At 39.3% G+C, this 24,800-nt stretch overlaps 1 protein-coding gene and 1 long non-coding RNA gene across 2 annotated transcripts in view; one reads left to right on the top strand and one right to left on the bottom strand.

Annotated features, from left to right (window-relative positions):
* The window catches only part of LOC133640897 (neuronal PAS domain-containing protein 3), a 149,524-nt gene that overhangs the window by 10,986 nt on the left and 113,738 nt on the right, over positions 1–24,800 (top strand). The window lies entirely within an intron of this gene.
* LOC133641196 (uncharacterized) lies at positions 2,452–7,186 on the bottom strand. The gene is made up of 3 exons (XR_009824266.1): positions 6,806–7,186; positions 3,365–3,482; positions 2,452–2,839 (listed from the first exon to the last, which is right to left on the bottom strand). It is a non-coding gene; the product is annotated as an uncharacterized LOC133641196 (long non-coding RNA).

Genomic DNA, 24,800 nt, shown 5'->3' with positions numbered 1-24,800 from the left:
ATGACTCTAATTTACAAAAAAAATAAAATAATGATTTGATCCTTTATTTTATTTACAAAACAAAACAAAATCTCTAAACACGTAGCGAGTAAACCCTGAAAAATGTCTTTTTAAAAAGGGATTCTTAACATTTGTTAATGTTCTTTAAAAATAGAAGTAAAAAGTAAGAAACATGAATTTTTATAAACAAAAGAAAATGCTAAACGTAGTCTAAAATGTCTTTTTAAAAATGAAATATTCAAAATGATGACTCTTATTCAAAAAGGTAAATAAAAAATTAATCTTAGTGAGAAAAACAACAACAAACACGTAGCAAATAATAAAGTTATTTATTAATAAAATAAAAATTAATATAAATTAATAAAGTATTTCTTATTCTGTTTCTGAAATAAGTGCGGAGATCGACTAACAATTTTTTTTTATTTTTATAATTCTTAAAAATTATGAATTTTGTCCCAGAAAAAATCAATTTAAAACAGATAAAAAAGTATGACTCTAATTTACAAAAAAAATAAAATAATGATTTGATCCTTTATCTTATTTACAAAACAAAACAAAATCTCTAAACACGTAGCGAGTAAACCCTGAAAAATGTCTTTTTAAAAAGGGATTCTTAACATTTGTTAATGTTCTTTAAATATAGAAGTAAAAAGTAAGAAACATGAATTTTTATAAACAAAAGAAAATGCTAAACGTAGTCTAAAATTTCTTTAAAAAAAATGGAATATTCAAAATGATGACTCTTATTCAAAAAGGTAAATAAAAAATCAAAAACAACAACAAACACGTAGCAAATAATAAAGTTATTTATTAATAAAATAATATTAATATAAATTAATCAAGTATTTCTTATTCTGTTTCTGAAATAAGTGCGGAGATCGACTAACATTTTTATTTATTTTTATAATTCTTAAAAATTAGGAATTTTGTACCAGAAAAATCAATTTAAAACAAATAAAAAAAAGTATGACTCTAATTTACAAAAAAATAAAATTATTTGATCCTTTATCTTATTTACAAAACAAAACAAAATCTCTAAACACGTAGCGAGTAAACCCTGAAAAATGTCTTTTTAAAAATGGATTCTTAACATTTGTTAATGTAGTAGAATTTCTGACCTTTGACCTATAGTTCATGTCTGTCAAAAATGTATGCTCATTTTGATTTCTCTTCCTCTTCTGTGGGACAAAAGTGAACTTTAAGTCGTGCCAACCTGTCTAGTGAATGTGTTGACTGTCTGAAAGATTCGAGTTGCTATGGAACAGATAGGGAAAACAAAATAAGACATTGACGCACTAACAAGAGAGATAAGAAAGGGATAAAGCCAAACGAAGAGAGTGTTTTGGGCACCATCTTCTTTTTCATGGTGACGGGCGCGCCCGGGGGGGAAACTTTCTGTGTGCTAGACAACTCAACCCAACCATTGTACCATTTGATTATGAGTAAAATAAAACTCTTGTGTTAAATCTACTTTGGTTCTCATTGACAACCTGGACTTTCCACTACAAAATTTTGTAGTGGAAAGTCCAGAAGATGGTGCCCAAAACACTCTCTTCGTTTGGCTTTATCCCTTTCTTATCTCTCTTGTTAGTGCGTCAATGTCTTATTTTGTTTTCCCTATCTGTTCCATAGCAACTCGAATCTTTCAGACAGTCAACACATTCACTAGACAGGTTGGCACGACTTAAAGTTCACTTTTGTCCCACAGAAGAGGAAGAGAAATCAAAATGAGCATACATTTTTGACAGACATGAACTATAGGTCAAAGGTCAGAAATTCTACTACATACCCGCCTTCCAGGGTCTTAAGACCCTGGACCAAAACAATTTCTGATATAGACCACTAAATTAAATCTCTACCGCAGATAGAGGCAAAAACCTCAATGTTTTTATACGAGGCAAAAATTCCGTCTATGACCCTCCTTCAGAGCGATCGCTGTTACCAGCCTGCAGTAAAACCATCTCACAGAACACAATTAGTGGCCTACCCTTTGAGTTAGTAACGTAATACCAAAATACTTTGATCATGAACATAATTAGATGAATATATATATGCTTATTCAATATGTATTTTCACATTAATAATGAATCAAACAAGATCTGGTTTAGAATTAATATAGACTTATGACTGACTGTAAGCTGTTGCATTATTATTTTTCCCGGCATTTGCAATGAATGTAGTTACCAATTGATTTTGTACACACAACTGAATTTCATATGAGTCCATGTTCGATTAGTGCTCGTATGGATGGCTCGGTGGTGCCTCAGGCTGGTGGCCCGCCGACACCTCGTTGGGCTTTTGGCTGCCTTGGTGAAGAAAGAGATCCACTCAAACAGTCTGTCTCTGTCTGTTCTTGGGGTGTGGTTCAGTCCATTGGGCAGACTGTTTAATGGCATGTCTGTGCTGGCCAAAATTGGGGAAAAGTATGGGGCTTTGGGGAAGGCTGGGGCAGAGTATGGGGCGTTGGGGCTTTGGTCCAGGCCCTCGGCTTGCTTCAACGCCTCCTCGCCGCTTCGGCACTCCCGACACCTCCTTCCAGGGCTGCTGGAGTCCCGATGGACGCATTGGCTGGCAACCTTAGTTGTTCTCGTCATCGCTGGCAAGGTGTTGTCTCTCCTCTTGGTTCCTTCCAGTCAGGTATCGGGTGTTGGTCCTGGATCGGCTTTGACCGTGCCCCTCTTAGCGAGTGCAAGGGAATCTGGAGTGGCTGCTTTCATCCTCAAATCTGCACAGAGGAACTGGCACACAAATTCTACATTTTGCAAACTTACCATTTTGGTCTCATGGTCTTTCCACCTTCCTAGGAAGCTGCTGGTCCTGAGAAGTGCTGATCTTGTGACTGAAGATGATAACCTGTTTTCTCAAAATAGGTGCCGTTGTTTGACCTAATCTTTTTGGGGAAACCATGTCGGGATATTAGATCATTCACAAAACATTTAATTACTGAATTGGCACCCTCCTTTGAGGTTGGGGTTGCTTTCGCCAACCACTGCAAAATGTCAATCTAAATCATTACGTTCCTTTATCTTTGTAGCCTACAGCAGAAATGTCCAAATTGCAACCAATAGCTATGTTTTTAACAGACAACCGAAATAATTGATTTGCGTATCGGTTCAATCAGCGGCAGCTACGCCCTGTTTTATCATTTGACCTAAATTTTTTTTGTTTCGTAGGCAGGACAGAGGGAACAATGTGGGTCATTAGTTGTCCATCTTATACCATTCTAATTGTTTTAAGGATAGTTCACATGAGCGGCCATACCTTGAGTCCCACCATATATAAGAGTCAAAAGGCTCCTATTATGAGTCGTCTAATTGGTGATCATACACTTTGGCGGTTTGGGTGGCAGGACACACGGACGCACCTCAGTCAGCAAGTGCTAGGACAGTTGGAGCAGTCCCCGTCTTCCACTCATTCCTGGGAGGCGTCCCCAGTAGTTGTCAGCTGATGTCGTGCTGTCAGGCAACATCAGGAAGTTCCTTCTGTGCAGTATTGAATTGTCAGGGCACAGTTCGTAAGCAGGTCATTACAAGGTGTGTGCAGGTTGACCACAAAGGAATGCTTCAAAGATTGTGTTGAACATTGTCCGTTGACACTTATGTCCAGCAGGGGTCTGTTTGTATCCTGCTGTTCGTCCTGCTGTCACACCTGTATTTTTTGTGAGCATGTTCTGGCTACACCTTGGAGCTTGTCTTGTTCAGAGAAGTTGGCAGTCCCCCGGCTGCATATCCTTTCCACCCTCGCTTGACCTAGCACAACCGTGGCTACCACCCAAGTCCGTCTGTATGGTTTTACGTTTTGTTGAGGTTTTTTCCTCCAGAATTTGGAACTCAAAACATGTACACCCATCGTTTTCATATCCTCTCGGTTAGTTCAATTTGCATATCACGTTTTAAAATTACAGTCTTAACTATCCCATTAATTGCTAATCAAAAACCTTAATTCAAAGATTATACGTACTACTTCATGTGTATTTAAGTACCCTTTTAATTCACTTAAAGATTATGTATAAGTTAATTTAACCTATCATTTGTCTATCAGTAGGCGCGAGCAAGCTGTCATGTCTCCTGCTGTGCGTGATACTCTCCAAAACAAAGGAATGTTTTTATTCACGTTTCTCCTTATCTTTCAGCTAAATCTTTTAATCTTTTAACTTTTAACGTCCGTACTGTGTTTATTTTTATTGTCTGCATTTTAAAATATTTAAAATCTCAGGTACCCCTTGGCATACCTTCGAGTACCTCCCTTTTTTGTCCGGGCGGAAACACCATACCCTCATTTGAGAACTACTGGTTTAGCCTATGAAAAATCCTTTGTCTCATACATCATTACACTGTACAACTCCTCTTTGGGGGCTAGGATGACAGGGAATGCAAAACGATAACAGTGCAATACTTTTTTATATCATGGTCGTTAATGCCTAGTTTCTCTTTTAATAGAATCTATTTTGTTTCCATTTATACCCTTATTAGTTACTGTTTACTTTTTAGTTCTTCTTCCAAAGGGAACTCTCCTGAAGGAATCAATAACGTTTTATCTGTCTATCTATCTATCTATTACTAACCCGAGCACAATTCATGACGTCATGCTCATCTTGCAGACAGTTATTTCCATTCAGTTTTATTCTCTATTTGTAATTCTACATGCACCAATGTCGCATAGAAATTTGCTTTCTTTGTTATTTATTTACATTATTATTTCTGGTTTACTTTCTGTCTGTTTACTTAAGTTCTCATATTTTGGTCTGTCTTCCTTCTGATTAGAATGTGTTTAACGCTTCTCTACGTTTTGTTTTGACAATGGCGCTGAGTGGCTCTTATCTGTACTTCTTCAGACTCTATGTTTCACAAAAGCCTTTAGATGTATTAGAATATAAATTTAACTTTTATTTTATTGTGTGTTTATTCCTAAAAAAATTAAAATGTCAATGTATGATCAATTTATCTTTATCAAATTTAAATTCAATATTATTAATTTATTTGTTGTATAACTATTAATTACAAAGTTACAATGTGTCCTAATCTATGATGTTCGTGCGTGTGTGTTTGTCTCAACTTCCACACAGAAACTGGATGGATCAGATAAGCAACAAGGCTGTACCAAAAAAATACTAGACATATAAATGAATGATGAATTAAACAATGTTTCAATGTCCCACAATCCGTATTTATTTATTGATATTTAACCGTGTAATTTTCCATATATCTATTATTTTACTGGACTTAGCAAGCACCTACTACTAGCACACTCTACAGACCGAGAATAACTGTTTAACCACACTTGGTAATGCCAAGCTAGATGCTAACTTAGCCTTACTATGCCTCAGTAAGCAAACTTTTGCTAACCTAGCCCAATGCTATGCTAACACAATGTTAACCTAGCTCAATGCTGTGCTAACACAATGCTAACCCAGCTCAATGCTATGTGTCACTCCTCTTCGAACTAATGCCTCACGCAGCTGTCATTCACACAGCCTCGTCACACGCACACACTCTTATCTCAAAATGTCTCCCAGCTTTTTTTTTTTATATGCGTCACACAGTCACTCACACACAGAGAATTTACCAGCGAGCAAGAGCCTTTTTTCCCGTACTTAAAATCTCAGTGTGTAAAACAACTGTAATATCGCACAGTCACAATCACCAGTATAGTTAAAAACAAATTCAAATGACTGGAATTAGCTCGCAGCGCCCACGAGGGGGAGCCTCCCTGCTTAGGCTGCTGCCTCCGCATCCAACCTCTTGATAAGCGAAAGAAAATAATTATATGGATGGATCATTCACTCATGTGTTTTCTGTACATAACTTTGTCTATTTTCTCACACGCACACACATAACCAACAATTTCCCAGCTCTTGCAGATCAGCGTGGGTGCGAAAAAAGCGTTAGGGAACTCTCACAAAAGCATGAGGGAGAATTAAAACAGATAAGAAACCAGGTGCTACACAAAAGTTATTAAAATACGCAGATATATATATATAAATTTAAAAACACACATTTTTATCCCACAAAACACTCCCCCCTGGTCCGGACCAATATAAACAACTAATGCATGCGTGCTTTTGTGGAATCGGCCGTCTCATAACACACACACGCAGGTCATTCTTACTCATATAATGGCGATTAACCCATTCAGCGGAGCAAATCCTGCTTTTCCTTCCTGACCAACACGGATAACAGCCTAAGGCGCTGTAGAATAACCAGGAATCACCCTTCAATTTCTACAGTACATCGTGTCTGGTCAGTCCATATAGTTTCACCAAGGCTCTACCATATGGAGCCCTTACTCTATCCATCTATACTGCAGCAAATTTCCAAATTCGTGACAACTTGGCTCAGTTGATCTCCTCTACCGGAGTCACTGAACGATCACCTTATATCAGGCTTTTTACCCGGCTGCAGCTTCCACATAGACAGATACGTAGGACCTTCATAGACGTCATAAATTTGTGTGGGCCAAATGTCACATCAGTTTAGCCAACCTTGCCTTAAATTTCGCTGTGTCCAACTCCGGCTAACCATGTACTTGCCAAGAAATTTTTCGTCTCACATCGTCTATGCTTCTACACTCCAAACCACCAAAATTCTATCAACAATCCCCATTTGTTAAAAACAAGAGATTACAAGTTTTCAACAAACACACAGACAAATGATCACATATAATACAACTCAAGCCAACCAACACATGCCTCAGTCTAGGTTGTTTTTGGAGAACTATCTTTTATGAAAAAAATTTCAGTTTTTATCTTACCGATCCCGTTTCTCTTCAGACAGACAACTTTTACACAATAAGCAAAATAGCTTACCTTTTATTAGATGCGCGCGTGCAAGCGTTGTCTGCCTGAGAGAGAAGCCGGATCGGATGTTGACTTGCAGAGTTCTGGACCATCCTAGTTCGTGACGCCAATTTTGTAGTGGAAAGTCCAGGTTGTCAATGAGAACCAAAGTAGATTTAACACAAGAGTTTTATTTTACTCATAATCAAATGGTACAATGGTTGGGTTGAGTTGTCTAGCACACAGAAAGTTTCCCCCCCGGGCGCGCCCGTCACCATGAAAAAGAAGATGGTGCCCAAAACACTCTCTTCGTTTGGCTTTATCCCTTTCTTATCTCTCTTGTTAGTGCGTCAATGTCTTGTTTTGTTTTCCCTATCTGTTCCATAACAACTCCAATCTTTTAGACAGTCAACACATTCAGTTAGACAGGTTGGCACGACTTAAAGTTCACTTTTGTCCCACAGAAGAGGAAGAGAAATCAAAATGAGCATACATTTTTGACAGACATGAACTATAGGTCAAAGGTCAGAAATTCTACTACATTAATGTTCTTTAAAAATAGAAATAAAAAGTAAGAAACATGAATTTTTATAAACAAAAAAAAATGCTAAACGTAGTCTAAAATGTCTTTTTAAAAAATTGAATATTCAAAATGATGACTTATTCAAAAAGATAAATAAAAAATTAATCTTAGTGAGAAAAAAAACAACAAACACGTAGCAAATAATAAAGTTATTTATTAATAAATTAATATAAATTAATAAAGTATTTCTTATTCTGATTCTGAAATAAGTGCGGAGATCGACTAACATTTTGTATTTATTTTTATAATTCTTAAAAATTATGAATTTTGTACCAGAAAAAATCAATTTAAAACAGATAAAAAAAAGTATGACTCTAATTTACAAAAAAAAATAATGATTTGATCCTTTATCTTATTTACAAAACAAAACAAAATCTCTAAACACGTAGCGAGTAAACCCTGAAAAATGTCTTTTTAAAAAGGGATTCTTAACATTATAAATTAATAAAGTATTTCTTATTCTGATTCTTAAATAAGTGCGGAGATCGGAGATCGACTAACATTTTTATTTATTTTTATAATTCTTAAAAATTATGAATTTTGTACCAGAAAAATCAATTTAAAACAAATAAAAAAAAGTATGACTCTAATTTACAAAAAAAATATATATATAAATAATTATTTGATCCTTTTTTTATCCTGCACTTCTCCTTGCAGTGATTTCAGCAAACTTCCTGTCGTCAAGGTAACGCCAACATCCAGCGCTGGCTGTGTGTGTGTGTGTGTGCGTGTGTGTGTGTGTGTGTGTGTACCGGAGACAACATTTAAAGACACGCACTTGTCAAATTTGGACAAAACAAACTTCATGGCTTCTTCCTCCTCCTTGACCGCCCCCCCCCCCCACCCACACCCTCCCTCGTTGACCTTTGCGCTAATTGACCCATCAGTTGCTCTTCTGCAGTTTAGTGCCGCACTTTTTGACTTCCTGTCAGAGACTCTCCACATCTGCTGCACACACACACACACACCCGTGACCTTTGAGCAGCCGTGTGTGTTTGTTTGTGTGGGTGTGTGTGTGTGTGTGTGTGCGTGTGTGTGTGTGTGTGTGTGTGTGTGTGTGTGTGTGTGTGTGTGTGTGTGTGTGTGTGTGTGTGTGTGTGTGTGTGTGTGTGTGACTGAACGCTGCTTGACGTGTTTATGTGTGAATTTATAGCAGTGGGCAGGATGGAGTGTGTGTGTGCGTGCGTGTGTGTGTGTGTGTGTGTGTGTGTGTGTGTGTGTGTGTGTGTGTGTGTGTGTGTGTGTGTGTGTGTGACAATCTGTTGCATGTGTGTGACCCGCTCCGACACCTGCTCATTAATTATGCATGCAGAGCGCAGCAGACACCAAAATGCCACCCTTCATGAGTTGCTCCACAATCAACACACACACACACACACACACACACACACACACACACACACATAATTTCATTCATATCACTGTTTATTTAGCCCGTATAATGTTAATTTTGTCGTATAAGACCTACAAAGGTGTGTGTGTGTGTGTGTGTGTGTGTGTGTGTGTGTGTGTGTGTGTGTGTGTGTGTGTGTGTGTGTGTGTGTTTTTCTAACTTCAGGCCTGAAGAAGCTAATTGAAAGGGAAAGTTGCCATTGTAGTATTTGCACATGACCATATAAGGTCATGCTGCCAGGAAAGCAGTTAGGGGTCGGGGGGAAATTACGTCATTGCTATTTCAGATTTTAATGTAAAAAAATAAATAAAAAAAATAAATAACTGGCAGTTTAGTCGTAAGAGTTTATAAAAATAAACACCTACGGTAAAATTGGAAAACATTTTTTTTACTGTAAAATCTAAACAATTTTTTTCCTTTCAAGTCCTTTGTTGCTAACCCTAACGTTACAGTTTTGGAAGTTCCCATCAAGCCCAAATAGAAGTGGTTCCGGGGGCCCCAAAAAGGAATCAAAGCGGTCCCGATGATACAAAGTGTTTGGAGAACCCGGACCTAAAAGAGTTCTAAAGAGGTCTTCTTCCAGGTGGCAAACGAGGTATCGCTAGCATACATGCTAACGTGGCTCTCGCAGCGACTCACGATTCGATTCGGTTCCGATTGTTGCGGTGAAGATTCGGTTCAGAATTGATTCTCAATTCAAACCGAAAAATTATTTAGTTTTTTTAAAATTATGATCCAACCTTTTTTTTTTTTTTTTTTTTTAAACACGGTTACAAAAACGCATCTGGAACGTTTTGAATTGATTCAGTCAACAATTTGACTCACAACCGAATCGCAATTCGTAATTAACCAAAATTGTCTTTATTTTTTGTATTTTTTAAATTTTTTTTGTATATATATATTTTTGTTTTCATGCAAAACTAACCTGTTTAAAAAAAAAAAATTCAATTATATTTTTTACACCAAATATTACATTGAGAGAATCGTTTTGAATGGAGAATCGACTCTGAATCGAATCATCTCCCCATATAATCACATGTGTTGAACAGAGTCAAATGTGCATGCAATAAGAATAGTTGCATATTACACAATCGACTCACACCCGAAACCCGATTCTAAACTGAATCACTATGTTCAAAAACGGCTTAAAAAACCCAAAGTATATATATTTTTCAAAAGAATCGTTTGGAATTAAGGGTCGATTCCGAATCGAATCGTCACTCCGGGAATGGGAATCGGATTGAATCGTTTGGTGGCAAAAGATTCGCATCCTTACGATTCGGAATCAAAATAAAAAGGAATCACAATTTTGATGTGAATCGAATCTTTTCCAGTTCCCGGCTGCGAACGAGTCAAGAGTCGACTTTGAAAATATTCGGTTCAAGACGTGGTAGTTTGAGTCATAATATGACAAATATGGCAGCAATACCAGTAAATGTGGTATCGGACAAGGCAGGATCCGGTATGTGCTTGCATGTAAAATGGGAGATATCATGTGCGATACGAGCAGTCCTGCTTCATGTTTACTTGTGTGTGATGTCATGTGCGATACAAGCAGTCCTGCAGCGTGTTTACTTGTGTGTGATGTCATGTGCGATACGAGCAGTCCTGCTTCATGTTTACTTGTGTGTGATGTCATGTGCGATACGAGCAGTCCTGCAGCGTGTTTACTTGTGTGTGATGTCATGTGCGATACGAGCAGTCCTGCTTCATGTTTACTTGTGTGTGATATCATGTGCGATGCAAGCAGTCCTGCTTCATGTTTACTTGTGTGTGATGTCATGTGCAATACAAACAGTCCTGCTTCATGTTTACTTGTGTGTGATGTCATGTGCGATACGAGCAGTCCTGCTTCATGTTTACTTGTGTGTGATGTCATGTGCGATACGAGCAGTCCTGCTTCATGTTTACTTGTGTGTGATGTCATGTGCGATACAAGCAGTCCCGCTTCATGTTTACTTGTGTGTGATGTCATGTGCGATACGAGCAGTCCTGCTTCATGTTTACTTGGGTGTGATGTCATGTGCGATACAAGCAGTCCTGCTTCATGTTTACTTGTGTGTGATGTCATGTGCGATGCAAGCAGTCCTGCTTCATGTTTACTTGTGTGTGATGTCATGTGCGATACAAGCAGTCCTGCTTCATGTTTACTTGTATGTGATGTCATGTGCGATGCAAGCAGTCCTGCTTCATGTTTACTTGTGTGTGATGTCATGTGCGATGCAAGCAGTCCTGCTTCATGTTTTATTGTGTGTGATGTCATGTGCGATGCAAGCAGTCCTGCTTCATGTTTACTTGTGTGTGATGTCATGTGCGATACGAGCAGTCCTGCAGCATGTTTACTTGTGTGTGATGTCATGTGCGATACGAGCAGTCCTGCTTCATGTTTACTTGTGTGTGATGTCATGTGCGATACGAGCAGTCCTGCAGCATGTTTACTTGTGTGTGATGTCATGTGCGATACAAACAGTCCTGCAGCGTGTTTACTTGTGTGTGACATCATGTGCGATACAAACAGTCCTGCAGCGTGTTTACTTGTGTGTGATATCATGTGCGATACAAGCAGTCCTGCTTCATGTTTACTTGTGTGTGATATCATGTGCGATACGAGCAGTCATGCAGCATGTTTACTTGTGTGTGATATCATGTGCAATGCAAGCAATCCTACAGCATGTTTACCTGTGTGTGATATCATGTGCGATACAAGCAGTCCTGCAGCGTGTTTACGTGTTTGATATTATGTGCAATACAAGCATTCATACCATAGGCGATACAATCAGTCCTGAAACGTTTTTACTTGCGTGTGATATCATGTGCGATACAAACAGTCCTGCAGCGTGTTTACTTGTGTGTGATATCATGTGCGATACAAGCAGTCCTGCAGCGTGTTTACGTGTGTGTGTGATATCATGTGCGATACAAGCAGTCCGGCAGCGTGTTTAGTTGTGTGTGATATCATGTGCGATACAAGCAGTCCTGCAGTGTTTACTTTTGTGATATCATGTGCCCTTTGAGACACTTGTGATTTAGGGCTATATAAATAAACCTTGATTGATTGATTGATGTGCGATACAAGCAGTCCTGCAGCGTGTTTACTTGTGTGTGATAAAATGTGCGATACAAGCAGTCGTGCAGCGTGTTTACGTGTGTGTGATATGTGCAATACGAGCAGTCCTGCAGCATATTTACTTCTGTGATATCATGTGTGATACAAGCAATCATACAGCGTGTTTGCGTGTGTGTGATATCATGTGCGATACAAGCAAGCCTGCAGCGTGTTTACTTGTGTGTGATATCATGTGCGATACAAGCAATCCTGCAGCGTGTTTACTTGTGTGTGATATCATGTGTGATGCAAGCAGTCCTGCAGTGTGTTTATTTTTGTGATATCAAGTGCAATACAAGCAGTCCGGCAGCGTGTTTAGTTGTGTGTGATATCATGTGCGATACAAGCAGTCCTGCAGTGTGTTTACTTTTGTGATATCATGTGTGATACAAGCAATCATACAGCGTGTTTGCGTGTGTGTGATATCATGTGCGATACAAGCAAGCCTGCAGCGTGTTTACGTGTGTGTGATATCATGTGCGATACAAGAAGTCCTGCAGCGTGTTTACTTGTGTGTGATACCATGTGCAATACAAGCAGTCCTGCAGCGTGTTTACTTGTGTGTGATATCATGTGGGATACAAGCAGTCCTGCAGCGTGTTTACTTGTGTGATATCATGTCCAATACAAGCAGTCCTGCAGCGTCTTTGCGTGTGTGTGATATCATGTGCGATGCAAGCAGTCCTGCAGCGTACTTAATTGTGTGTGTGTGATATCATGTGCGATACCAACAATCCTACAGCATGTTTACCTGTGTGTGATATCATGTGCGATACAAGCAGTCCTGCAGCGTATTTACTTGTGTGTGATATCATGTGCGATACAAGCAGTTCTGAAACATATTTACTTGTGTGTGTGATATCATGTGCGATACAAGCAGTCCGGCAGCGTGTTTAGTTGTGTGTGATATCATGTGCGATACAAGCAGTCATGCAGCGTGTTTACTTGTGTGTGATATCATGTGTGATACGAGCAGTCCTGCAGCGTGTTTACTTGTGTGATATCATGTGCGATACAAGCAGTCCTGCAGCGTCTTTGCGTGTGTGTGATATCATGTGCGATGCAAGCAGTCCTGCAGCGTACTTACCTGTGTGTGTGTGATATCATGTGCGATACGAACAATCGTACAGCATGTTTACCTGTGTGTGATATCATGTGCGATACAAGCAGTCCTGCAGCGTGTTTACTTGTGTGTGATATCATGTGCGATACAAGCAGTTCTGAAACATATTTACTTGTGTGTAATGTCATGTGCGATACAAGCAGTCCTGCAGCGTGTTTACGTGTGTGTGTGATATCATGTGCGATACCAGCAGTCCGGCAGTGTGTTTAGTTGTGTGTGATATCATGTGCGATACAAGCAGTCTTGCAGCAAGTTTACTTGTGTGTGTGTGATATCATGTGCGATACAAGCTGTCTTGCAGCAAGTTTACTTGTGTGTGTGTGTGATATCATGTGCGATACAAGCTGTCTTGCAGCAAGTTTACTTGTGTGTGTGTGATATCATGTGCGATACAAGCGGTCTTGCAGCAAGTTTACTTGTGTGTGTGTGATATCATGTGCGATACAAGCTGTCTTGCAGCAAGTTTACATGTGTGTGTGTGTGATATCATGTGCGATACGAACAGTCTAAGTGGTTGTAAAGCAGTCTAACTACTATTAAAATGGTTCTAACTAGATTCTGGTTTAGTCAGTGGTTTTAAGGTTGTTTAACTACTATAAAGTTGGTTCTAACTAGGTTCTGGTTCAGTCCAAGTTGTTTTAACCGGGTCTGGTTCAGTCAAAGTGGTTCTAAAGTAGACTAACAACTATTAAAGTGGTTCTAACCGGGTCCTGGTTCAGTCAAAGTGGTTCTAAAGTAGTCTAACAACTATTAAAGTGGTTCTAACAAGATTCTGGTTCAGTCAAAGTGGTTTTAAGGTTCTTTAACTACTATACAGGTGGTTCTAACTAGGTTCTGATTCAGTCAAAGTTGTTTTAGTCGGGTCTGGTTGAGTCAAAGTGGTTCTAAAGTAGTCTAACAACTATTAAAGTGGTTCTAACAAGATTCTGGTTCAGTCAAAGTGGTTTTAAGGTTTTCTAACTACTATACAGGTGGTTCTAACTAGGTTCTGATTCAGTCAAAGTTGTTTTAGTCGGGTTCTGGTTGAGTCAAAGTGGTTCTAAAGTAGTCTAACAACTATTAAAGTGGTTCTAACTAGATTCTGGTTCAGTCAAAGTAGTTTTAACCAGGTTCTTGTTCTGTCAAAGTGGTTCCAAAGTAGTCTAACACATTTTAAAGTGGTTTTAACCAGGTTCTGGTTCAGTCAAAGTGGTTCTTAGGTAGTTTAACAACTATTAAAGTGGTTCTAACTGGGTTCTGCTTCAGTCAAAGTGGTTCTAAGGTAGTTTAACAACTATTAAAGTGGTTCTAACCGGGTTCTGGTTCAGTCAAAGTGGTTCTAAATTAGTGTAACAACTGTTAAAGTGGTTCTAACTAGATTCTGGTTCAGTCAAAGTTGTTTTAATGTTGTTAAACTACTACAAAAGTGGTTCTAACTAAGTTCTGGTTCATTCAAAGTTGTTTTAACAGGGTTCTTGTTCAGTCAAAGTGGTTCTAAAGTAGTCTAACACCTTTTAAAGTGGTTCTAACCGGGTTCTGGTTCAGTCAAAGTGGTTCTAAAATAGTCTAACAACTATTAAAGTGGTTCTAACTGGGTTCTGGTTCAGTCAAAGTTGTTTTAAAGTAGTCTAACAACCAATAAAGTGGTTCCAACCGGGTTCTGGTTCAGTCAGAGTGGTTCTAAAGTAGTCTAACAACTATTAAAATGGTTCTAACCGGGTCCTGATTCAGTCAACGTGGTTCTAAAGTAGTCTTACAACTATTAAAGTGGTTCTAACAAGATTCTGGTTCAGTCAAAGTGGTTTTAAGGTTGTTTAACTACTATGAAGGTGGTTCTAACTAGGTTTTTGTTCAGTCAAAGTTGTTTTAACCGGGTTCTGGTTCAGTCAAAGTGGTTCTAAAGTGGTTATGGTTCAGTCAAAGTGGTTTAAGGTTGTTTAACTACTATGAAGGTGGTTCTAACTAGGTTTTTGTTCAGTCAAATTTGTTATAACCGGGTTCTGGTTCAGTCAAAGTGGTTCTAAAGTGGTTATGGTTCAGTCAAAGTGGTTTAAGGTTGTTTAACTATTATAAAAGTGGTTCTAACTAGATTCTGAACTAGATTCTGGTTTTAAGGTTGTTTAACTACTATAAAGGTGGTTCTAACTAGGTCTGGTTCAGTTAAAGTTGTTCTAACCAGGTTCTGGTTCAGACAAAGTGGTTCTAAAGTAGTCTAACAACTTTTAAAGTGGTTCTAACCGGATTCTGGTTCAGTCAAAGTGGTTCTAAAGTAGTCTAACAACTTTTAAAGTGGTTCTAACCGGATTCTGGTTCAGTCAAAGTGGTTCTAAAGTAGTCTAACAACTTTTAAAGTGGTTCTAACCGGATTCTGGTTCAGTCAAAGTGGTTCTAAAGTAGTCTTACATCTATTAAAGTGGTTCTAAAGTGGTTATGGTTCAGTCAAAGTGGTTTTAAGGTTGTTTAACTACTATGAAGGTGGTTCTTACTAGGTTTTTGTTCAGTCAAAGTTGTTTTAACCGGGTTCTGGTTCAGTCAAAGTGGTTCTAAAGTGGTTATGGTTCAGTCGAAGTGGTTTAAGGTTGTTTAGCTACTATAAAGTGGTTCTAACTAGATTCTGAACTAGATTCTGGTTTTAAGGTTGTTTAACTACTATAAAGGTGGTTCTAACTAGGTTCTGGTTCAGTCAAAGTTGTTCTAACTGGGTTCTGGTTCAGTCAAAGTGGTTCTAAAGTAGTCTAACAACTTTTAAAGTGGTTCTGACCGGATTCTGGTTCAGTCAAAGTGGTTCTAAAGTAGTCTTACAACTATTAAAGTGGTTCTAACAAGATTCTGGTTCAGTCAAAGTGGTTTTAAGGTTGTTTAACTACTATGAAGGTGGTTCTTACTAGGTTTTTGTTCAGTCAAAGTTGTTTTAACCGGGTTCTGGTTCAGTCAAAGTGGTTCTAAAGTGGTTATGGTTCAGTCAAAGTGGTTTAAGGTTGTTTAACTACTATGAAGGTGGTTCTAACTAGGTTTTTGTTCAGTCAAATTTGTTATAACCGGGTTCTGGTTCAGTCAAAGTGGTTCTAAAGTGGTTATGGTTCAGTCAAAGTGGTTTAAGGTTGTTTAACTATTATAAAAGTGGTTCTAACTAGATTCTGAACTAGATTCTGGTTTTAAGGTTGTTTAACTACTATAAAGGTGGTTCTAACTAGGTCTGGTTCAGTTAAAGTTGTTCTAACCAGGTTCTGGTTCAGACAAAGTGGTTCTAAAGTAGTCTAACAACTTTTAAAGTGGTTCTAACCGGATTCTGGTTCAGTCAAAGTGGTTCTAAAGTAGTCTAACAACTTTTAAAGTGGTTCTAACCGGATTCTGGTTCAGTCAAAGTGGTTCTAAAGTAGTCTAACAACTTTTAAAGTGGTTCTAACCGGATTCTGGTTCAGTCAAAGTGGTTCTAAAGTAGTCTTACATCTATTAAAGTGGTTCTAAAGTGGTTATGGTTCAGTCAAAGTGGTTTTAAGGTTGTTTAACTACTATGAAGGTGGTTCTTACTAGGTTTTTGTTCAGTCAAAGTTGTTTTAACCGGGTTCTGGTTCAGTCAAAGTGGTTCTAAAGTGGTTATGGTTCAGTCGAAGTGGTTTAAGGTTGTTTAGCTACTATAAAGTGGTTCTAACTAGATTCTGAACTAGATTCTGGTTTTAAGGTTGTTTAACTACTATAAAGGTGGTTCTAACTAGGTTCTGGTTCAGTCAAAGTTGTTCTAACTGGGTTCTGGTTCAGTCAAAGTGGTTCTAAAGTAGTCTAACAACTTTTAAAGTGGTTCTGACCGGATTCTGGTTCAGTCAAAGTGGTTCTAAAGTAGTCTTACAACTATTAAAGTGGTTCTAACAAGATTCTGGTTCAGTCAAAGTGGTTTTAAGGTTGTTTAACTACTATGAAGGTGGTTCTTACTAGGTTTTTGTTCAGTCAAAGTTGTTTTAACCGGGTTCTGGTTCAGTCAAAGTGGTTCTAAAGTGGTTATGGTTCAGTCAAAGTGGTTTAAGGTTGTTTAACTACTATAAAAGTGGTTCTAACTAGATTCTGAACTAGATTCTGGTTTTAAGGTTGTTTAACTACTATAAAGGTGGTTCTAACTAGGTTCTGGTTCAGTTAAAGTTGTTCTAACCAGGTTCTGGTTCAGTCAAAGTTGTTCTAAAGTGGTTATGGTTCAGTCAAAGTGGTTTAAGGTTGTCTAACTAGTATAAAAGTGGTTCTAACTAGATTCTGAACTAGATTCTGGTTTTAAGGTTGTTTAACTACTATAAAGGTGGTTCTAACTCGGTTCTGGTTCAGTTAAAGTTGTTCTAACTGGGTTCTGGTTCAGTCAAAGTGGTTCTAAAGTGGTTATGGTTCAGTCACAGTGGTTTAAGGTTGTTTAACTAGTATAAAAGTGTGTCTAACTAGATTCTGAACTAGATTCTGGTTTTAAGGTTGTTTAACTACTATAAAGGTGGTTCTAACTAGGTTCTGGTTCAGTTAAAGTTGTTCTAACCAGGTTCTGGTTCAGTCAAAGTTGTTCTAAAGTGGTTATGGTTCAGTCAAAGTGGTTTAAGGTTGTCTAACTAGTATAAAAGTGGTTCTAACTAGATTCTGAACTAGATTCTGGTTTTAAGGTTGTTTAACTACTATAAAGGTGGTTCTAACTAGGTTCTGGTTCAGTTAAAGTTGTTCTAACCGGGTTCTGGTTCAGACAAAGTAGTTCTAAAGTAGTCTAACAACTTTTAAAGTGGTTCTAACCGGATTCTGGTTCAGTCAAAGTGGTTCTAAAGTAGTCTAACAACTATTAAAGTGGTTCTAACTAGATTCTGAACTAGATTCTGGTTTTAAGGTTGTTTAACTACTATAAAGGTGGTTCTAACTAGGTTCTGGTTCGGTCAAAGTTGTTCTTACCGGATTCTGCTTCAGTCAAAGTGGTTCTAAAGTAGTCTAACAACTTTTAAAGTGGTTCTAACCAGGTTCTGGTTCAGTAAAAGTGGTTCTAAAGTAGTCTAACAACTATTAAAGTGGGTAAAATGTTCAACTTTTCTTTTAACATTTTGACTTGCGTTGAGTAAAATACAACTTTTATTATAATACTTTTATTATCATTTTGCCAAGTCAAATTCCGATTATTATTATAATATTGGCATCATTTTAAAGTTTTCTTATAAAATTGTGACTTTTGTCGAGTTAAGTTACGACTCTTTTCATAAAATTGCCAACATTTTAAGCTTTTCTTGTAAAATAGCGACTGTTACCGAGTAAAATACCAACTTATATCATAATATTGCACAAATGTTCCGTTTTTCTTGTAACATTGTGACTTGCGTTGAGTAAAATGACGACTTTTATTATAATACTGCCAAAATTCTAAGTTTTTCTTGTGAAATTGTTACCTTTTTCTTGTGAAATTCCAACCTTAGACTTAATATTTTTTTGTACTTATCCCCCTTGAAATGCGCCCCCTTTGGCCAAAATTAATTAAAAAAATAAACATGTACTGTATATAGAGACATACTGTAATAATTTGAAACAATTAATGAAGGTTAAAAAAATAAAAAATAAAAAATAAAAATTACCAAAAGCTTACCATTTTTATATGTGCATAGTATGTATATATTATTAATGTTGTAAATACACTTCTTTATACATCTAGAAAGGCTGGTCCTAAAGAGGGAGGCATTGTTCTCAGGTCCCAAAAAGGTCAGAAATACAAGAGTGTGTGTGTGTGTGTGTGTGTGTGTGTGTGTGTGTGTGTGTTCTTGTATTTCTCGCCTTCTTGAGACATGAAGAAGGAAAAGTATCTTCCATATGAGGAGGTGTGAACAAGTGATGACATAAATCAAATCAATAACATTGCATCCAATAGACAATGTCTCATTTGCACCCCTGCTGGTCAAAATGAGGGTGGTCCCAAAAAGGAGGGATTTTTCATATTGACTCTGTTGCAAGTCTTGTGCGTTCTTTGTTTTTTATATATTATTAATGTTGTAAATACAAATCTTTATATATCTAGAAAGGCTGGTCCTAAAGAGGTAGGCATTTTTCTCAGGTCCCCAGAAGGTCGGAAATACAAGAGTGTGTGTGTGTGTGTGTGTGTGTGTGTGTTCTTGTATTCTAGCCTTCATGAGACATGAAGAAGGAAAAGTATCTTCCATACGAGGAGGTGTGAACAAGTGATGACATAAATCAATAACATTGCATCTAATAGACAATGTCTCATTTGCACCCCTGCTGGTCAAAATGAGGGTGGTCCCAAAAAGGAGGGATTTTTCACATTGACTCTGTTGCAAGTCTTGTGCGTTCTTTGTTTTTTATATATTATTAATGTCGTAAATACAAATCTTTATATATCTAGAAAGGGTGGTCCTAAAGAGGGAGGCATTTTTCTCAGGTCCCCAGAAGGTCGGAAATACAAGAGTGTGTGTGTGTGTGTGTTCTTGTATTTCTAGCCTTCTTGAGACATGAAGAAGGAAAAGTATCTTCCACATGAGGAGGTGTGAACGAGTGATGACATAAATCAATAACATTGCATCTAATAGACAATGTCTCATTTGGTCAAAATGAGGGTGGTCCCAAAAAGGAGGGATTTTTCACATTGACTCTGTTGCAAGTCTTGTGCGTTCTTTGTTTTTTATATATTATTAATGTTGTAAATACAAATCTTTATATATCTAGAACGGGTGGTCCTAAAGAGGGAGGCATTTTTCTCAGGTCCCAAGAATGTCAGAAATACAAGAGTGTGTGTGTGTGTGTGTGTTCTTGTATGTCTAGCCTTCTTGAGACACGAAGAAGGAAAAGTATCTTCCATATGAGGAGGTGTGAACAAGTGATGACGTAAATCAATAACATTGCATCCAATAGACAATGTCTCATTTGCACCCCTGCTGGTCAAAATGAGGGTGGTCCCAAAAAGGAGGGATTTTAAAAATGGACTCTGTTGCAAGTCTTGTGCGTTCTTTGTTTTTTATATATTATTAATGTTGTAAATACAAATCTTTATACATCTAGAAAGGCTGGTCCTAAAGAGGGAGGCATTTTTCTCAGGTCCCCAGAAGGTCGGAAATACAAGTGTGTGTGTGTGTGTGTGTGTGTTTTCTTGTATTTCTAGCCTTCTTGAGACACGAAGAAGGAAAAGTATCTTCCATATGAGGAGGTGTGAACGAGTGATGACATAAATCAATAACATTGCATCTAATAGACAATGTCTCATTTGGTCAAAATGAGGGTGGTCCCAAAAAGGAGGGATTTTAAAAAATTGACTCTGTTGCAAGTCTTGTGCGTTCTTTGTTTTTTATGTATTATTAATGTTGTAAATACAAATCTTTATATATCTAGAAATGGTGGTCCTAAAGAGGTAGGCATTTTTCTCAGGTGCCCAGAAGGTCGGAAATACAAGAGTGTGTGTGTGTGTGTGTGTGTGTTCTTGTATTCTAGCCTTCATGAGACATGAAGAAGGAAAAGTATCTTCCATACGAGGAGGTGTGAACAAGTGATGACATAAATCAATAACATTGCATCTAATAGACAATGTCTCATTTGGTCAAAATGAGGGTGGTCCCGAAAAGGAGGGATTTTTCACATTGACTCTGTTGCAAGTCTTGTGCGTTCTTTGTTTTTTTTTATATATTATTAATGTTGTAAAGACAAATCTTTATATATCTAGAAAGGGTGGTCCTAAAGAGGGAGGCATTTTTCTCAGGTCCCCAGAAGGTCGGAAATACAAGAGTGTGTGTGTGTGTGTGTGTGTGTGTGTGTGTGTGTGTGTGTGTGTGTGTGTGTGTGTTCTTGTATTTCTAGCCTTCTTGAGACATGAAGAAGGAAAAGTATCTTCCATACATTGCATCTAATAGACAATGTCTCATTTGGTCAAAATGAGGGTGGTCCCAAAAAGGAGGGATTTTAAAAAATTGACTCTGTTGCAAGTCTTGTGCGTTCTTTGTTTTTTATATATTATTAATGTTGTAAATACAAATCTTTATATATCTAGAAAGGGTGGACCTAAAGAGGTAGGCATTTTTCTCAGGTCCCCAGAAGGTTGGAAATACAAGAGTGTGTGTGTGTGTGTGAGGACAAAGAGAGAAAAGTCAAGCCGACAGTCAATTAGAGCGACGGGAGTCTGGTCTCGTTAAGATCCATCTCGTCTCTTTGTGGCGGCCGACGTTTTTATGATCCGGGCCAACGCCGTCCTCCATTACCCCGGCGAACACGCTGACCCCCGACACCCGTCTCCCGCCGGGGACCCTCCCACCTGTCGTTTCTCCAGGAAGGTGTGCGGGGGTCGGGCGAGACGGAGTCACTTACGTAAAAGCCGGCGTGGTTCCGTGGCCTTGGGACTAACTGACTCTCCCGGCTGGAGCGAGCGGGCTGGAGGTGTGAGTTGTTTTGCTTCTCCCGTCGGGGGCGTGAGGAGAACGGAGCGGCGGGGAAGCGGCGTAATTATAAAACTAATTACCAAATGCTGATGATGCCCGCAGGCTTTGCATAACTACATTTAGAGCAGGAAATTGCTTTCGGCGGCCGACGCGGGCGTTTTGTTTCCTCCTCCTCGCCGCGCTCGTCCTGCGCCCGCCGTCACAACCCAAAGAGGGGAAGTAATCGCCATGGAAACAATTACCGGAGAGCCCAGCAGTCTTTTATTTTGTTGGCGCGCGCAAAAAGGCGCTGCGGGGGACGCCATTATCCTGCAAAGTGTTGTAATGACAGAAAATAGTTCCTTGTTTGTTTTGACTGAAAGACGTTAGGATTCCACAACACCCGTTTGGATGCGACTCCCCTCGGCGGCTTTTTGTCTCGTCCAGAGGAGACGCTAATTCACGCACGGTTAGCATCCATTCTGTCTGCTAGCGAGTCACACTAGATTCTAGGTTCTCACGGTCCTAAATCAAGTCCCCTTGCCTTTGGATCTCCTTCAGGTCTTGGACCTTGGCAACCTTCCTGGTTTCACAGTCAGCCGGTTCGGTAGAAGCACCCATGGATGGTTAGTGTTAGGGGATAGGTCTAGGGTTTGGACTAGATTTAGGGTTAGGAATACATTTAGTTTTGGGTTTTGGCTAGGTTTGGGTGAATGAAAGACAACATCTGAGGGTTGGGATACTTTTAAATGGAGCTCCTCATGTTAGGGGCACCAATTTGTCCGAAAAGGATTGGGGGCCTTTTAAAAAGTCTCCGGCTCAAGGTTGGGACTAGATTCAGGGTTAGGGATAAGTTTAGTTTTGGGTTTGGGCTAGATTTGGGTGAAGAAAAGACAGCATCTAAGGGTAGGGACACTTTTGAATGGAGCTCCTCTCGAATTGGCCCCAAAATAAATTGGGGGCTTTTAAAATGTCTCCGGCCCAGGGTTTGGACTACAATCAGGGTTAGGAATAAGTTTAGTTTTAGGTTTTGGCTAGGTTTGGGTGAAGGAAAGACAACATCTAAGGGTTGGGATACTTTTAAATGGAGCTCCTCTTGTAAGGGGCACCAATTTGTCCGAAAAGGATTGGGGGCCTTTTAAAAAGTCTCCGGCTCAAGGTTGGGACTTGATTTAGGTTTAGGGATACATTTAGTTTTGGGTTTGGGCTAGATTTGGGTGAAGAAAAGAAAGCATCTAAGGGTTGGGACACTTTTGAATGGAGCTCCTCCCGAATTGGCCCCAAAAGAAATTGGGGGCTTTTAAAATGTATCCGGCCCAGGGTTTGGACTAGGTTCAGGGTTAGGGATAAGTTTAGTTTTAGGTTTTGGCTACGTTTGGGTGAATGAAAGACAACATCTAAGGGTTGGGATATTTTTAAATGGAGCGCCTCATGTAAGGGGCACCAATTTGTCCGAAAAGGATTGGGGGCCTTTTAAAAAGTCTCCGGCTCAAGGTTGGGATTAGATTTAGGGTTAGGGATACATTTAGTTTTGGGTTTGGACTAGATTTGGGTGAAGAAACGACAGCATCTAAGGGTTGGGACACTTTTGGAATGGAGCTCCTCCCGAATTGGCCCCAAAAGAAATTGGGGGCTTTTGAAATGTCTAGGGTTTGAACTAGATTCAGGGTTAGGGATAAGTTTAGTTTTAGGCTTTGGCTAGATTTGGGTGAAGGAAAGACATCTAAGGGTTGGGATACTTTTAAATGGAGCTCCTCCTGTAAGGGGCACCAATTGGCCCCAAAAGGATTGGGGGGCTTTAAAAAGTCTACAGACCAGGGCTGCCTTTTAGGGGCACTTTTTTGACAATATATGTCCACAAAGGGATGTACTTTTACTAGAAAATGTCCATGGACTTAGGAAAGCACTTCAAGACCTGAAAATCCCAAAGTACCCCCCAAAAATGTACCCCGGAAAGGACCAGCTAAAGTCCCCAAACTCACCAAATAGTCCCAAGTACTCTAAAACAAATGTATCCCAAAAAGACTTGGTGCACCGTAAGCTCCGGCAAGTACCCAAAGAGTCTGGGTTCGGAGCCAAGGCCCTTTTGGATGCATTTCAGACCTTTTGGGTGACTTTAATCATCAATCGGACCACTAAGGCTTTTCCAGGGCCTGAATGGTAAAAAGTTGTCTAAAAAGACAACATCTAAGGGTTGGGATACTTTTAAATGGAGCTCCTCCTGTAAGGGGCACCAATTGGTCCCAAAAGGATTGTGGGCTTTTAAAAAGTCTCCGGCCCAGGGTTGCCTTTCAGGGGCACTTTTTTTTACAAGAAATGTTCACAAAGGGATGTACTTCTACTAGAAAATGTCCATGGACTTAGGAAAGCACTTCAAGACCTGAAGATCCCAAAGTACCCCCCAAAAATGTACCCCGGAAAGGACCAGCTAAAGTCCCCAAACTTGCCAAATAGTCCCAAGTACTCTAAAACAAACTTACCCAAAAAGACTTGTTGCGCCGTAAGCTCCGGCAAGTACACAAAGAGTCCGGGTTCGGAGCCAAGGCCCTTTTGGATGCATTTCAGACCTTTTGGGTGACCTCAATCACCAATCGGACCCCTAAGGCTCTTCCAGGGCCTGAATGGTAAAAAGTTGTCTAAAAAGACAACATCTAAGGGTTGGGATACTTTTAAATGGAGCTCCTCCTGTAAGGGGCACCAATTGGTCCCAAAAGGATTGGGGGATTTTAAAAAGTCTCCGGCCCAGGGTTGCCTTTTAGGGGCACTTTTTTTGACAAGAAATGTCCACAAAGGGATGTACTTCTACTAGAAAATGTCCATGGACTTAGGAAAGCACTTCAAGACCTGAAGATCCCAAAGTACCCCCCAAAAATGTACCCCGGAAAGGACCAGCTAAAGTCCCCAAACTCGCCAAATAGTCCCAAGTACTCTAAAACAAACTTACCCCAAAAAGACTTGGTGCACCGTAAGCTCCGGCAAGTACACAAAGAGTCCGGGTTCGGAGCCAAGGCCCTTTTGAATGCATTTCAGACCTTTTTCGGTGACCTCAATCACCAATCGGACCACTAAGGCTCTTCCAGGGCCTGAATGGTAAAAAGTTGTCTAAAAAGACAACATCTAAGGGTTGGGATACTTTTAAATGGAGCTCCTCCTGTAAGGGGCACCTATTGGTCCCAAAAGGATTGGGGGCTTTTAAAAAGTCTCCGGCCCAGGGTTGCCTTTTAGGGGCACTTTTTTTGACAAGAAATGTCCACAAAGGGATGTACTTCTACTAGAAAATGTCCATGGACTTAGGAAAGCACTTCAAGACCTGAAGATCCCAAAGTACCCCCCAAAAATGTACCCCGGAAAGGACCAGCTAAAGTCCCCAAACTCGCCAAATAGTCCCAAGTACTCTAAAACAAACTTACCCCAAAAAGACTTGGTGCACCGTAAGCTCCGGCAAGTACACAAAGAGTCCGGGTTCGGAGCCAAGGCCCTTTTGAATGCA

This window comes from Entelurus aequoreus, linkage group LG23, assembly GCF_033978785.1.
Source record: "Entelurus aequoreus isolate RoL-2023_Sb linkage group LG23, RoL_Eaeq_v1.1, whole genome shotgun sequence".
In the NCBI taxonomy this organism is placed as follows: Eukaryota; Metazoa; Chordata; class Actinopteri; order Syngnathiformes; family Syngnathidae; genus Entelurus; species Entelurus aequoreus.
The sequence above is the reverse complement of the archived record's forward strand: the minus strand, read 5'-3'. Positions and strand labels throughout refer to the sequence as shown.